This window comes from Dromaius novaehollandiae, chromosome 11 (genome assembly GCF_036370855.1).
Source record: "Dromaius novaehollandiae isolate bDroNov1 chromosome 11, bDroNov1.hap1, whole genome shotgun sequence".
NCBI classification, from domain to species: Eukaryota; Metazoa; Chordata; class Aves; order Casuariiformes; family Dromaiidae; genus Dromaius; species Dromaius novaehollandiae.
Window position 1 is genome coordinate 10,839,581 of NC_088108.1, and position 13,814 is coordinate 10,853,394.

At 44.6% G+C, this 13,814-nt stretch overlaps 1 protein-coding gene across 8 annotated transcripts in view; it reads right to left on the reverse strand.

The window, feature by feature from the left end:
• Positions 1–13,814, reverse strand: part of GPR50 (G protein-coupled receptor 50) — a 188,143-nt gene that overhangs the window by 14,383 nt on the left and 159,946 nt on the right. For 2 of the 8 annotated variants that reach the window (XR_010391038.1, XR_010391035.1), the window contains exons 1-2: positions 5,222–8,437; positions 2,843–2,968 (exon numbers count right to left, since the gene is read on the reverse strand). The exons of 2 other annotated variants lie outside the window; for them this stretch is intronic. The gene's annotated coding sequence lies outside the window, so the exon portion shown is untranslated. Of the gene's footprint in view, positions 1–2,842; positions 2,969–5,221; positions 8,454–13,814 lie in introns of those variants that run through there. 4 more of the 8 variants (XR_003262644.2, XR_010391034.1, XR_003262646.2 and 1 more) reach the window with 4 other exon arrangements.

The following is a 13,814-nucleotide window of genomic DNA, read 5'->3' on the forward strand; positions in this document are numbered from 1 at the left end:
GGATATTATTTACATGTGAGAAAAAATGCCACATGGCTCTTGGGCTTACTCTGTACTTCTCATTATGAGATAGAAAGGATTGAGAATAGCCAGCGCAATCAGGGACCCGATCTCTTCAAACAGGAAAGCTCAGACGACTCATCCCCTATTCCTGACACAAACTACTGCTAGCTCTTGGATGGTAAGCGAGATGGGCAGTATATAGCGGGCAACAGCCAGACTGTACACAAAATAAGAGTTGGATTTGATCATGCCAGTTACAAAGATTAGCCTTGCAAAAGCACTTTCCATGACCAGGTCAATCAGGGGCACAGTTCAGGCCTTCCTGCTCCCTCACATCCTCCATCCTCTATCGTCCTGCAAAAGAGGGACCAGCTTTCTTCATGTGCTAGACTAGGTCAGGTGTTCTCTAGCATGGATTTTGGTTTTCATTTGTTCATTTCTCTTTGTGGAGCTAGGGAATGCCTAGAGACAGAGCTGTTTTCTTACTTCCTTTCCTTCTCCCTACTGTATTTTAACACAGTGAAAGCAAAGCACACAAGGGTGAAATCTTCATTCCAGCAGGACAGGAACATGCTGTGCTTCCATGCTTTTTGACAACCTTGACACACCATCAGCATAATCATTCTGTATTTTGTCATTTTAGAGCAAGAATAAGCATGGCAATGACCCCTATTTGATTCTAAATTGTTTTTACTTTGTCAGAACACAGAGATTTAGAAAGATAGTCATCTCATTACTTCTGGATGACAGTCTTGAATTAAATGACAAAATCTCCATGGTCTATCTCTTTGCAACTGAAATTACTCCAGAAACACACAAACAAAGGAAGATAACCAGAAAGGTTTCGGGGGTTGTGCCACTGCCCTCATGGAGAGAAAGAGCCAAATAATTCTTCCCTCCTGAATAGGTAGAGAGAATGTAAAAGCCCGCGCAGCCTGGATGTGCAACGGAGCAGGTATAACCTCTCCCTGGAGCTGTGGCAGCCCATCTGCAGCAATCAGTCTAGCTGTCCTAGGAAGGAGCGTGAAAAGCAAAGCCAAAAAAACAACTGCTCTCTGAGTCTGGTTCCCCTAAAACACTGCTGGACAAATGTGGGTATGTACACTCTGAGCATGACAGTCACCTCTCCCTGCCCCAAGCTGCTTTAATTTGCAGGGGCAAACCTTGCCCTCTCCCCATCACTTAGGTCCACATGGCAGACACTGCTGGCTGAGCTGGTCCAGACAAGCCGTGCTGCTGCTAGAGGTGTGATGGCACACAAGGCCAAAGGGACACCGAGGTGTCTGGAGACCAGAAGCCCCTAAAGTGCCACTAGAAAATAGTAGAACAGAGCAGCTGGTAGAAGCAGCAGATCCTGAAAAGAGCAACTGCAGCCCTGCACAGAGTTAGCAGAGCTTGATGACCATGTGAGCCACAGTCCTCCAGCTGCCACTGCTTGAGTGGAGCTAATTCAGCAACAAGCAGCGGAAAATTGGCTGGGTCCCAAATAGGCTAAATTGTGTAATGGTGCAAGTCAGGCAGTACCAGTGAGGAAGAGGGAGAGGCTGCAAATTAGATTCATGTGGGAACCTGACAGAGGTTAATGCCAATGCTGTGCTTGAACACTTGCTGAAAATCTGTGCATCTCACAAGTTCTCTGGCTTTCCCACAGATCTTTGAGCTGCCCGGTAAACCCAACCCTTCCTGTGCAGAGACAGCACAACACCTCTAACCATGCCACACTTCTAGCAATGCTTACTTATATGAGCTTTTGGTCATTTTCAGTCAAATAATCCCATTTCCTTGTGGTTTCTGTAATGGATCATCACTGAGGACTGTTTGTTTAATCATTTTTATCGGTCAGAAAACGTTACAGGCTCTAGCATATGCTTTTCAAATGTGCAACCCAGCCTGTGTGCACTCCCTCAGGAGAAAAGCATGGTCCATAGCCTTTGCACAGGTTATCACAAGCTCTGGATCCAGCTGACTGCCCACACATCATGTATAGACCATGCCCAGACTCCTGCCTTCCTGCTTAACATATAAGCATGCATCTAACTTAGTGTCAAAGAGTCTCAGCCTGTTATGACCTCTACCAAAAAATGCTGAAATGGAAGATGACAACCAACTAGTGGAAATAACAACTAATCAGCTCCCAAATCTGTACTCTTAGCCTCAAAATGCAAACAAGCACCAGCTGTAACCTCGCCTGACTCAGAGTTCACAGATGTTCAGTGTAACTGCTTTAATACAGATACACACTTCTCTTCATTTTTTCCATCGTAATTACACAGTAATTTGAAAACAATCCAGGCATACTTTATACTTGGTAAAAGTGAGTAATTCTTATTTTCATTAATAAAAGCAGGTATGATATGACTTTTAAGACAGATCCGGTCTCAGTTTAGGGTTTTTCTAATCAGAAAACACGCTATTTCAGTTCTGGATCTGTGCGAAAGCCAGTCTTAGTCCTCTATATTTATGTTCCTTGATTTAGTTCATACTGTTATATATTAATGTAGGCTGCCACTTAACCAAGGCCAAGATTTAAAATGCTATTGTGTTCTCCTTAGGACACTAATTCTTTCTTGAGTGTTCTTGCTAGTACTGCACAAATTGGGCAGTTAATCACTCTTCCAGTAATGGTTCTCGGGGCTCCCAGGGAGTTACCAACATGTTTTTGGTCCTGTGTTTTTTGATGTTTTTAAGGCAATATTGGGATGGGGATATAGCAAAGATAAATGAGGCATCCCAGTTTACTGATGGACCTGTAACTAGAAGGTGAACTATTGAAAACCAACACAGTTAACCCATGGCAGTGACAACCATAACATCTGTTTGAGACCAAGAGCTGACTTACGATATCAGAAAAGGAAGAAATATTCCTCTGAGTAACAGGAACAACACATTGATCTGGATTCTGGAGTTGTCTGAAGAGCTGTAAACCTTATGTTCCAAAAGAAATATCTGCTTCTAATTTCTGGAGCTGAAGAGGTAAAAAGGAGAGTCTTTCTCACTTCATTGTGGAGTTTGGGCAGGGACAGGCTGTAGCAGACAAGAAGGCTCCAGAGCCTTTGTGGTGCAGCTAGTGGCCAGAAACACACTACTTATTCATGTGTTCTGCCATGTTTTGTAGTAGGATAATGAGTATTTACCTGCAGACATACAGATAAACAGAACTATACCCAGCTTTTCTTTGCATCCCTTTATATCAAATATTTCTGGTGCTATACCATCAAATTTTCCCTTTTCTTCCAATTTCCTTAAAAACATAATTGTTTAAACCAGGAAAATGGCTTTATTGATCAGTTAACTTCAGTTAAGTTAAAGTTGAACTTTAAGGTCATGGAGAAATTTCCTGCAGGGCAAACCCAGATAGGATAGGTCAGATTAATAGGTACTTTGGGATAACACCAGATCTCTCCCAGGGACTTGCTGGCTGTCTTTAACTAATGAAGAATGTGGGAGAGACTGTAACTCCCAATGTCACAGTGAGATTGAGGGACCTCAACGTAAATGAGAAATGGGCTCCACTTTCTCCTCTAATACCTACCATATCTTGTTTTATCTTGTTCTGTTGTGTTTTGTTTTATTATCAGTTCCAATTATTCTATTTTAATTTCAACAGTTACATTGCTGACGAGTGAAACAAATGTGAAATTGTCACATTCCATTACGTTGTCAGCAATTTAGCCCTTATTAAAATACGTCTGTGTTGCAAAACCAGGCCAGCATTCAGCCAGTCACTCCTTTAGCTTTCAAAAATGCAACCAAAAAGCTCCCAAACACAGCTGCCCACAGAGAGCACCTTAAAGATCTAATAAGGATGAGCATGACTTCCCTGCCCTACAGCCATCCATTTAGTAGTTGCTGATCTGCAAATAAAATCCATAATGGCTTTTAAACTGTTGCTCAAATTAATGCTTAATTATCTGCCCTCCTTTGGGATGTCAGATAGCCTGTTTGTTTAAATCATTTATTTCAGAATGCTTTAAATGGACTGGCAATCTGGGCTACTGAGGTTAGTGGAAATTTTGATTAAGAAAAGAGTGAGAGCTGAAGATAGATGATCTCTGAATTAAAGATAGCAGGAGTCTTTGGGCCAAGGCACGAATGAACCTTGTAAAGTGTCACTTCAAAATTTAAATATACCAGACAGAAAGGGCTTTTTCTGTGTCTGAGCGTTCAGCCAGGTTGGGGGCTCTTTGCATTTATTCTCCTTTATCTGAAGTTGCTGCTGTTTGCTGCCAGCAGAAGTGAGGGACAGAGGGAGAAGGCAGGAGCACTCAGAGCTGCCCCTGCTGCAGGTGAGGTCAGAGTCAAACCGCACTGGTAATTCGGTCCGGAAAGCCTTGTGTTTGCTGGCTATCTTTCTGTGAGGGGGCTTTGGGAAAGAGATTTGCTCATTTCTGTGCTCTTCCCTGGTAACAGATGAACAGTCTGGCTGGCACAGGAGGCATCACCCCAGAAGGTGTTGAGGGTCTGAACACTGGCCTCCCTGGGGGCTGCCAGGAGCTGCGTTTTGAGGGACCTTACTGTAAAGAGGCGTGGGGCTTGTTTTGGGGACTTCCCTGGTAGGGGAAGAAGCCCTTTGCAACAGGTTGCCCAAGGATAACTAGTTTGCCTGTTTTCATCTTCCCAGACGCTAACCAACTTTGCCATTTTATTAGCTTTTTAAGGTGCTTCTGCTCCCACCTACCCACACCAGCCCTGTTGGAGGTTCCTGCCTGCACAAACAGTTCGTTTGCTGTTTGGCACAGCAAAAGGGGCCAGAGCCCTTGGGAGAGGAGATGCCTCCATGGCTGCTGATCCCCTTGAGGCCCATCAACCTCAGTCCTGCTGGCACAAAGTCCCGGCTTGGGGAGCCCCCGGAGAGCAGGGCCCAGGTCTTCTGGGGAAGCCATCCAACCACTCAGCTGCTCACTTCAGGCACTACAGCAAGAGCTGGGGAAGGGGAAGCTTTCTTTCACCTTCTCACCCTCTGGCTGTCTTTCTGGAAAGCTCCCGGAAGAGCCTTAGCCCTCGGTTAGGGGCGTGAGGGCCTAGCAAGAGGGAAGGCTTTGGGACAACCCCTCTCTCAGCCTTTCCTATGGGCTCCCATGGGCGGGAAACAGTGCTAACCTGATGCATTGAGCACCTTCAACACCATCACTGCAATACTCCTGACTGGTTACCTCCACCTCTTCCATTAATCTAACCCCAAGGTGCTGGGAAGGAGGACATTACATTTTGCACTCACCTCTTTGCTGTTCTCAGTCCTTCTGTTATCCTCATCCTGGGTCATCACCTCCTGATTGAACCAGGGGCTTCCACATTTCACAGCAAATTTATCAACTGCATCCTTTACTGCTTCAGGGAAGTTGTGCCTAGATAATGCATGTCTGGGGCAGAGTCATTTTGAAGAGGAATGTATTCGAGTTCCCAACAGAAATGAAGGCGCTGAAAAACAGTATTAAGCTGCTTGCCTCTAACATCAGTTTCCCCTAGATGTAGTCAAGCTATTGACTTAAAACCTCAATTCCCCTTCATAAGAATAAAGGCATAAATCTGGCTTTGGAAAAGCAGTAAGAAATCTGCATTATTAAGAACTGGCAAAGGGAGTTTGGAGGTGGGAGTTGGAACCAGCACCTGCAATTCAGAAAAACCTGCACTGATGAAAATGGAGAAGAATGAAGTGCAGTAAAGCAAGACAGGAAACAGCCCAGTTGTGAAAGTTTTCATTGGGAAAACCTCAGGCAAACATTATACAGTCTCTGCAAATCTCCAGTGAGAGTCAATGAGGTTCAGACAGCCCGTGAAAAGGCTTCAAGGTGATTACACAGAACTAAAAACAAATATGGAAGACTGAGCGAGCTGAGGAAGGAGACCTCAGATTCCCCAGTGGCAGGGTCTGAACAGGACCCTGCTCTCTTACCCCACTGCTTGCGTGTGGCTTGAATAGTGACTTTGGAGATCTACAAAGCTCTGAGATAATGAAATTTGAATGGCTGCAGGTGACCAAATCTTTATTCTTCCCACCTCTGATGTGTAGGAGGGAAGTTTTAATAGTTGTGGCAGCGTCTAAAATATCTGTATACTAACTTCTGTGATGATTATGTATGCTGGTTACAGAGCCTTTACTCTGTCAATTGTTTAATATAAATCTAAAAAACGTTCCAGGAAGACCCAGTGGAGATGTGTGATTCACACTGCAAAATGAATTTGGGAGTAAGATTTGTTCAAACTAAACACAGAAATAAATTCAGAAAAGTAATCAAAAGCATATTTAGTGGACTCTCAGATGATTAACCAACATGTTCACAGAGCTACACCTGTGTATCAGTCTTTTAACTGGTTCATTAGTTTCTCTTGGCATGAACTAATTTACAAGTCTCCAGCTGACCTTGACATTTGAGAAAAGTGAATTCTGACAATACCTTGATTTATACTTGGAAAAAATTCTTTGATCAGTGTTTCTCCTTGCCAGAGAATTTTTTGAAATGGGGGTTCAAATGTTGTTCTTTGTTTGTTTTTCTCTTGAACTGGAAGTAAAGCATAAAAGCATTACTATCCTCATATAGTGCATGCAGTAATACCAAAATGAATTTTCTATGTATTAAAGAATATTTAATGCAAAGTGACTGATTTTCTCCATTTGCAACAGCTACCTAATTTTGAGTGACTTCATTATGAAACTTCAGTCAGATACAGCACTGAGTAAGGAGCACTGATACTGGATGAATAACTTCCATACTCTTACAAAAAGATTCAAAACTTGTCAAATGTATTAAAGTTTTGACTGTGCCCTGTGCTTTAAAGTTAATGACAAAATATAATATTGGTTATTTTCCTTGTCTGGATGACACTTGCTGATATTCAGGATAGTTTGTGACTGTTACAACTAGACGTGCTACTCAAACTTTATTTTCACCCACAGTGGTAGAAAAAACCCAGAAACTATGAACTCCAGCTCAAACCCAGTTTAATACAGCCTTCTCACCACACTTAACACAGTTGTCTTCTGCAGCCACTCAGCTGGTAAAGCTTAATAGGAATGAATACCACAGCTTGTGCTTCAATCTAGCTTGCACTCAATTCTGCCCTAGATCAAGCCCAGTTTTACAGAACACAGCGCATTAGATTGCCTTGAGTGACATGCAATAACATTCTTCAATGTGACTTAGGGACTTAATGCAGGAACCACGGCCTGCCCTGCCCCTGAAACCAAGTTAGAACTTAGGTGTTTTGCAAAATTAGGACTTAAACCCTACAGCTGTTCAGTTTTTGCTCACACCAGTTCTTATCTGACCTAAATTATTTTGATGATCTTATATTAGTTCAAATTTCTCATAAATATAAATTGTATTAAAAAGCCAAACCTTCCACTGCAGTTAAGGTTCCTAAGTGACAGCACTGTACTCACTCATCATCTGCAAAAAGCCAGGCGTTCATGAGCAAGAAAATTAATAATTAAGAACATAATGAATCATATACTGTCAACTTAATAAACACATTAAAAAGTAGAAAGCATATTTCATCACAATGTAACAACCCAATTACCTCTTTAAGAACAGCTTACAGTTGGAGGTGGGATTATGGCTACTTTGATTTCAGTACTTACATGTCTTTCTTCCAGTAGTGCAACCGCATCATATCTCTACGTGGTTCCTAAGCACGTACACATACAACAATCTCCATGCGCGGGGCAGGCAGCAGAGACCTCGGGCTGCCCGGCAGGGCCAGCGCACCCAGCCAGAGCGCGAGGCCACGGCAGCTCGGGCATGCACGGACCCCGCTTTCCCGGCACAGAGGACTCCGGTTTCCACAGCCGAGCTCCCGCGGCAAAGCCCAGGGCGGCGTGTGTGCACCCACGGCCCGGCCCGCGTGCGGGACTGCTGGATTACGACCTCCGGGGCAGGCCCGGGGGAGCAGCGCTTCCCCGGTCCTTCGGGCACCTGCTCAGTGAGGGGGTCGTGCCGGCACCGCCGGGCAGCGCGTCGCCCTTCCCGCGACGGAGCTGGGTGCTTCCCTCCGCCTCACGGGAGCTCAGGGATCGAGGGGGAGAGCATGGCTGGCTTCTCCTTCGACTTGTGTCACCCAGGGACCGGTGGCAGGGTTCTCATGCCCAGCACCCTGACCTGGCTCTCGCAGGTCTGTCTTTGAATATTTCTGAATACTTGGGGCCAAGGTGGGACATGCAGGAGTGGGCTGGTTTAGGGCACAGAGCACCTTTCCCTGGTGTGCGCGTGGAGAACACAACAACTTTCCTTACCAGGGAAATAAAGGCAGCCTGAAAACAAGCAAAGGATCTGGGACTTGTGCATCACAAGGAGAAGGAGCAATAGTGCAATGAAAAGGCCACCAGGAATTGTTTTGAATTGCTTAGAATTAAAAAGGGCTGCTAGAGCAGCTTCATTTTTTAATTCGAGTCATTCTTGTAATTGAAGATACATAAATTTACCAAGTCAAAGCTTTAAGAAATATCATTGACTAATGTGCTTATTAAGTTTAGCTGAGTTACCTTTTAATTAAATCAGATGACTCCAATAATTTGCTGACAGCAATGAATCAGGAATACATGAAAGCCCTTTCCATTTTGAACACACTCTACAAGTTAAAGGATTGCAACAACACACTCATCTCTAAGGGCAAACAAAAATACCACTGTGAACTATGATATGAACTATTCTGCAGCAAACAAACTGCAAATGTCACACTAGCCTATGCAGGAACAGATTTATGCCTTGGCAAGCTACTTTAGGCAGAAAGAGACTCTCCAGAGTATCTGTGGAGGCCAGTTTTGAATCCCCTGTTGGGATTCACCCTTACTGGCGAGCACTTATGGACACTGCTAGAGCCAGCTGACCTATATGGGCAAAAACGTCCTATAAACTGTTCTTGGTCTCCAGATCAATAACCCAGCTCCTGTTGATCACTATAGGAGCTTGGTGTGGAGGAGCACTGCCGGTGTCTCTGGGGCAAGCTGATTTTCTGCAAGAAGGAAGAATCAAAAACTGTGGGAAATCTCTCCCTGTTCCAAGAGTTAGGTGTATGCAATAGATTTCTTTGAAACTGCCATAATAAATTACAAAGACTACATTCTCATCACACTAATGAAAGGGATTTCCTTTTTGTAATTATGACTTTTGGACAGCTTCATTTTGCCATAACAAATCACTTCAAGGTAGGCAGGGAAGGGAATAACTACTAGATAATTTCTCTCTTTCACAAAACTATTTGGGATAGTTTTGACCAAGAGTTTCCAGTTCAGTATGTGTATAGATTCAGTTTAAACATGTATCATTTGTATATCACACTTGAATACTTACAAGAAGGCTGCCTGCCAAAAAGATTGACTGCTGTAATCACACCAAGCCACCAGGACCATGTTCTCACAAGACCAGTACAACTCCAGTAGAGGCAAGAAAATACAGAAAAATAAATATATGGTGTGAATCGCTTTGCTTCCTCAGTTCTCACCCAGACAACCCCTCTCACCTCCACCTCAAGCATCCTTTGGACAGGAGTCTGGGTCATACATGTGTTCCCTACGTCAGTAGCATATTTTGGAAAACTAGACAAAAGGATAAAAAAACCAAACTTCTGCATGAACTAAATGAGAATCCTGACTGTTTGCACAGAGCAGCCATCCTCAACAGAATCCCCTCTTAATCATCCATCTTTCATAAACCCTTTTCATAAGCAGATGGAAAATGAGAAAAATAGCCAAGTGCTGCTTTGACAACACAAGAGCTTATTAAAAATGAAGGGAAGGCTACAATGTAAAACACCTTGTTAAAAAGAAGGGACAAGTCCTTTTGGGAGGCTGCCACTCTTCCTGATTCTTCAGCATATTTCCTCTTTCAAAAGCAACGCTATCCTAGCAGTCTTCAATAGGACATGGTGAACTGGGATGGCAAAGGGTCATTTGACTGATTGCATAAAAGCAGGAAATCAGTTCGTCATACTCAGTTTAGTACTGTATGGGAAGTTAACTGAATAAATCTCTGAGTAAATTGCAGTCTGACCTAGAAAAGTCCTGATCAAGGGAGCACAGCATCAGTGCGGCGTGAGCAAGTAGGTAGCAGAAGGGATGGGAAGGCCACCAAGTCCTGTCCCCACTGCACGTGACGCTTGGTTGGAGCCTTGCTGAGCCCCATCCCCTTCAGACTGCACCACAGTCACGAACAGCAGCAGTGAAAACATTAATAGAACAGCAGCAGGTTGGAGGAGGACTGCAAAAGCTGGAAAATTGGCCTTTCTACTTGACACTTCTCTACAGCTAGTCTGTGGGCAGCCTGGTTTACTGATATCATCTCTAAAGCATTTTTGAAATGAATCGAAGCAACCTCCCGCAGTTGCTCAGCAGGGCAGGAAGCAGTGTTTCCTTAGCACCCACACATAACTCCATCTCAAGGATGGCTGCCAATCCCAAGCATCTCCCTCACACAACCCCTTCATGCCTAGGATAGCCACAGCAATCCTCGGACTTTCCAAATTCATATCCAACCAAGCACATTTCCACTAGAAAGTGCCAATTTGTTGAAAGGAAAATGTATTTTCCACAATGAATTGTCTAGATAATCAGGGAATCCCAGGCAAGATTTGGGAGCTTGATTTCCTTGCAAGACCTGTGCAATCTCCTGCTGGTTCACCCTGGTCCAGGGCTGCAGGGAACCTACCACTCAAACTCAGCATGGTTGTCCGCAACCACCCCAGGGACGCGGGAGCTCTGGCACGCAGGGCTCCAGGTTAGCCCAGATGGCAAGAGCTGCTCCAGAGCTGCAGGGACACCCAAACTGCCTGGCCCAGCAAAGAGGACCCAGTCTTTCAGCCTTCACTAACACCTAAATTCAGCAATCTTGCCAAGCAATTTGTTGCTTTCCAGCAATTTCAAAGAACATTACTAATTCTGCAAATCTCTGACTTGGAAATCCCTTCTGGTATCCTTTGAACAGGATGAGTTTTCATAGTTTGCCATTTTATCACCTCTTACGCCTCAATTTCTGCTAACTCATGAGTCAGACTATACAATTCCACGTCTGCCTCCCAACGAAGGTCACAGTCCATCAGTTTGGCTGCTTTATCAGGGTTGTTGATTACTGTTATTACTGTGATTCCTCAATCTTTTCACCAGCTGCTTTTCAATAACTTTGATTTCATCTTTTTCTTTCTAGTCTCATAAGCTACCGCAGGTTAAATACGTTCCTATCAAAATTAGGCTACGGATCATTACAGCAGAAGTTATTAGCAGTTATCAGATAATGTACTTGATCAGCTGAACACTGCTTTAACATATGCTTTCCAACAGATCAGTCTCCATAAATTTTCACCACTCCAAATTACAATAACGTTAATTTGGCTTTGAGCCCTGGCTCCCCCCTGGGAGGCAGGATAGTTAAAAGAAGCGTTTGAATGATATATGTGAATTACTGACTCTACCTAAACTTAAAGATGATGTTTTCTAGCTTTCTGGGGGGGGGGGGGGGGTTTGCCATATAAAATAGGGATAAAACCATAAGGCCCATGGTACCCAGTGGGACATTCTAGCAAAGGCACTTAAGCAAATTTTTGTCCTTTCTGCTGGAGAGTCTACAAACCTCAGTCCCTTTCTAAAAGGAAATTACAACTTTTGTATAGCAAATATAGCATTTCCATAGCATTTAGTCCCTTTCTCAACTACTACAGTAATTTCATAAGTGACTTTTTCAAAGTAAGCTTCAATTAAAGGACATTCGGGGCTGTTCCAGAGGCTTTCAACTGGTGCTAATCAGGTGCATATTAGCAAAACAGTCTCTGCTTGCCCCAGAATTACAAGGATCCTTCAAGCTCCAGAGCACAGCAGTCCGGTAGCCGTTCTGGATGCCAGGAACAGTCCTTCCTTGAAGAGCCCTTCCCACAGGATACCCGGAGCACCCCAGCCAGAGGTTGTGCAAATATGTCCAAGCCCGCGTGCAGCTGCTAGGAGCAGGCAGGCCTGCTGCACAGAGCGTGGCGTGGGCCACACAGCGCTGGGCGACGTGGTCACTGCAGGAGTCGCGGGGAAGACTCAGAGCATGAGGAAGACCCTTACATTTCTCTCCAAAATAGAGCATGAGGGAGAGACCTTGTTTATTCAATGCCCGGTTATAATGGTAACATTAGACAACTCTGACTTAATGCTCTCCTAAAAAGAAGGCTGCAAGGTACAGATTGGAGTGAGAAATGGTCTAGGACATTCAGCTGGCTCTTGCTTGAACATCTTGACATTGATCAGAAAGCAGTATTACTTGCTCTCTGGTTACCTTATGAAACTGTTGTTTGAGTTAACAGGAATCTTTGACAGCCAGCCATATCATGCTTCTTCAGGGCCCTGAATATGAAATCAGTCTGTATCACATGGTGTCTTCTTTTGCGTCAAGCATAATCCCAGAAATGCTAAGAATTCCTTCTGCTTTGATTCACTACTTGAAGTTTCCCAAAGAGCGCTTCAGGTCCTATCACTTTCTTGCAGTCATGTAAAAATTATGCCTGAAAAGAGTTTTGAAAAGTGCTGTTTTAATCTCTCTTCTTCTCTCTGGTATTCAGATATACTCACTTTCAAAAGCAACAGCCAGAGTTTAGTCTTAGGATATTATACTACATTTTTCAGAGCTTTCAATTCAGTAAAAACAACCGTAACTTCAAGAATATAGAGACCAATAAATCTGTAAGGAACATATACCACATTATTAATTGCTACATAAAACTCAGATTGCTCTCAAGTTAAGTGAGAGCACCTAAAAGCCTGATGTCCCTATTTGCACCAGCGGAACAAAGCAGAATTACAATTTCCCAGCCGTCCCAAGATACAGAGCAACCAGGGCCAGCGCCTGTCATGCAGCTGTGCTCCCCACGCTCCAGCTGTGGTGGCGCCTCACCCCATAGTCGCCTCCCAGGAGCAGTCACCCAGCAGGAGACACCGTGTGAGCCCAGCTCCTGCAGGCAGTTACAGGCAGCACCACCGGGAACGCATGGGGGACAGTCCCACGCCAAAGGCTAGACTGAGCAGCTGCCTCCTGATAGCTTCAGCCTCGTGGAGAGACATGCCACCGCACAGGAGTCCCACCAGGGCCGGCGCTGAGGAAGGATCTTGACTCTTCCCTCCCTGCAAACTCCTCTTGCAGAGGTCACCGCAGTTTCAGAGGGGCAGCAGCTCCAAAACCCAGGACTTCTCAGCTTTTTATCCCTTCTCCAGCTTGGGAGATCCTAAGTTACCCTGAGCATCTCTCCTAATGTCCTATGCCATAAATGAAAGCGGGGCTGGGAGCTGCAAACTGCTCCTGAACAGAGGGGTCCAGCACCAGGACATAGGTATCAGCAGCTCAAAAAGGGGCTGCAGGGCATGGTGAGGAGGGCACATTTCGGGTCCCCCTTCTCCATACCTGCAGCATGACCAGCTCAGAGAGCACCTGGAGGCCTCCTGCTGTGGCTCAGGTACTCACTATCATACTGTTTGCACTGTTTCAGTTTTATTTCCAAAGTTTGTTCCATCATCTTCTGACTATGAAGCAATCAATTGGATTATTAGGCCTCTTCCAGTCCTCTCCCTGGGCAGTCCTGCTGGCAAGGTGAAAGCAAAGCAACTGGGAGGTTTGGCAGCACAGAGGCAGAGACAAAGGTGAGTCCCAGAGCAGAGGGCTCCTGTTGAAACTGCACCCAAACGCAGCCCTCAACCTTGCAGCAGCTGTGAGGTGGGACTGACCTTTCCAGACACATCCCTGAAGCTATGGAAAAGCAAATTCACACATTAAGGAGTAATCTATAGACAAGTGTATAAAATGTCAGACTCCTTCAAGCCATTTTCACAAAAAAGTGCAAAAGTAAGCTCGTTT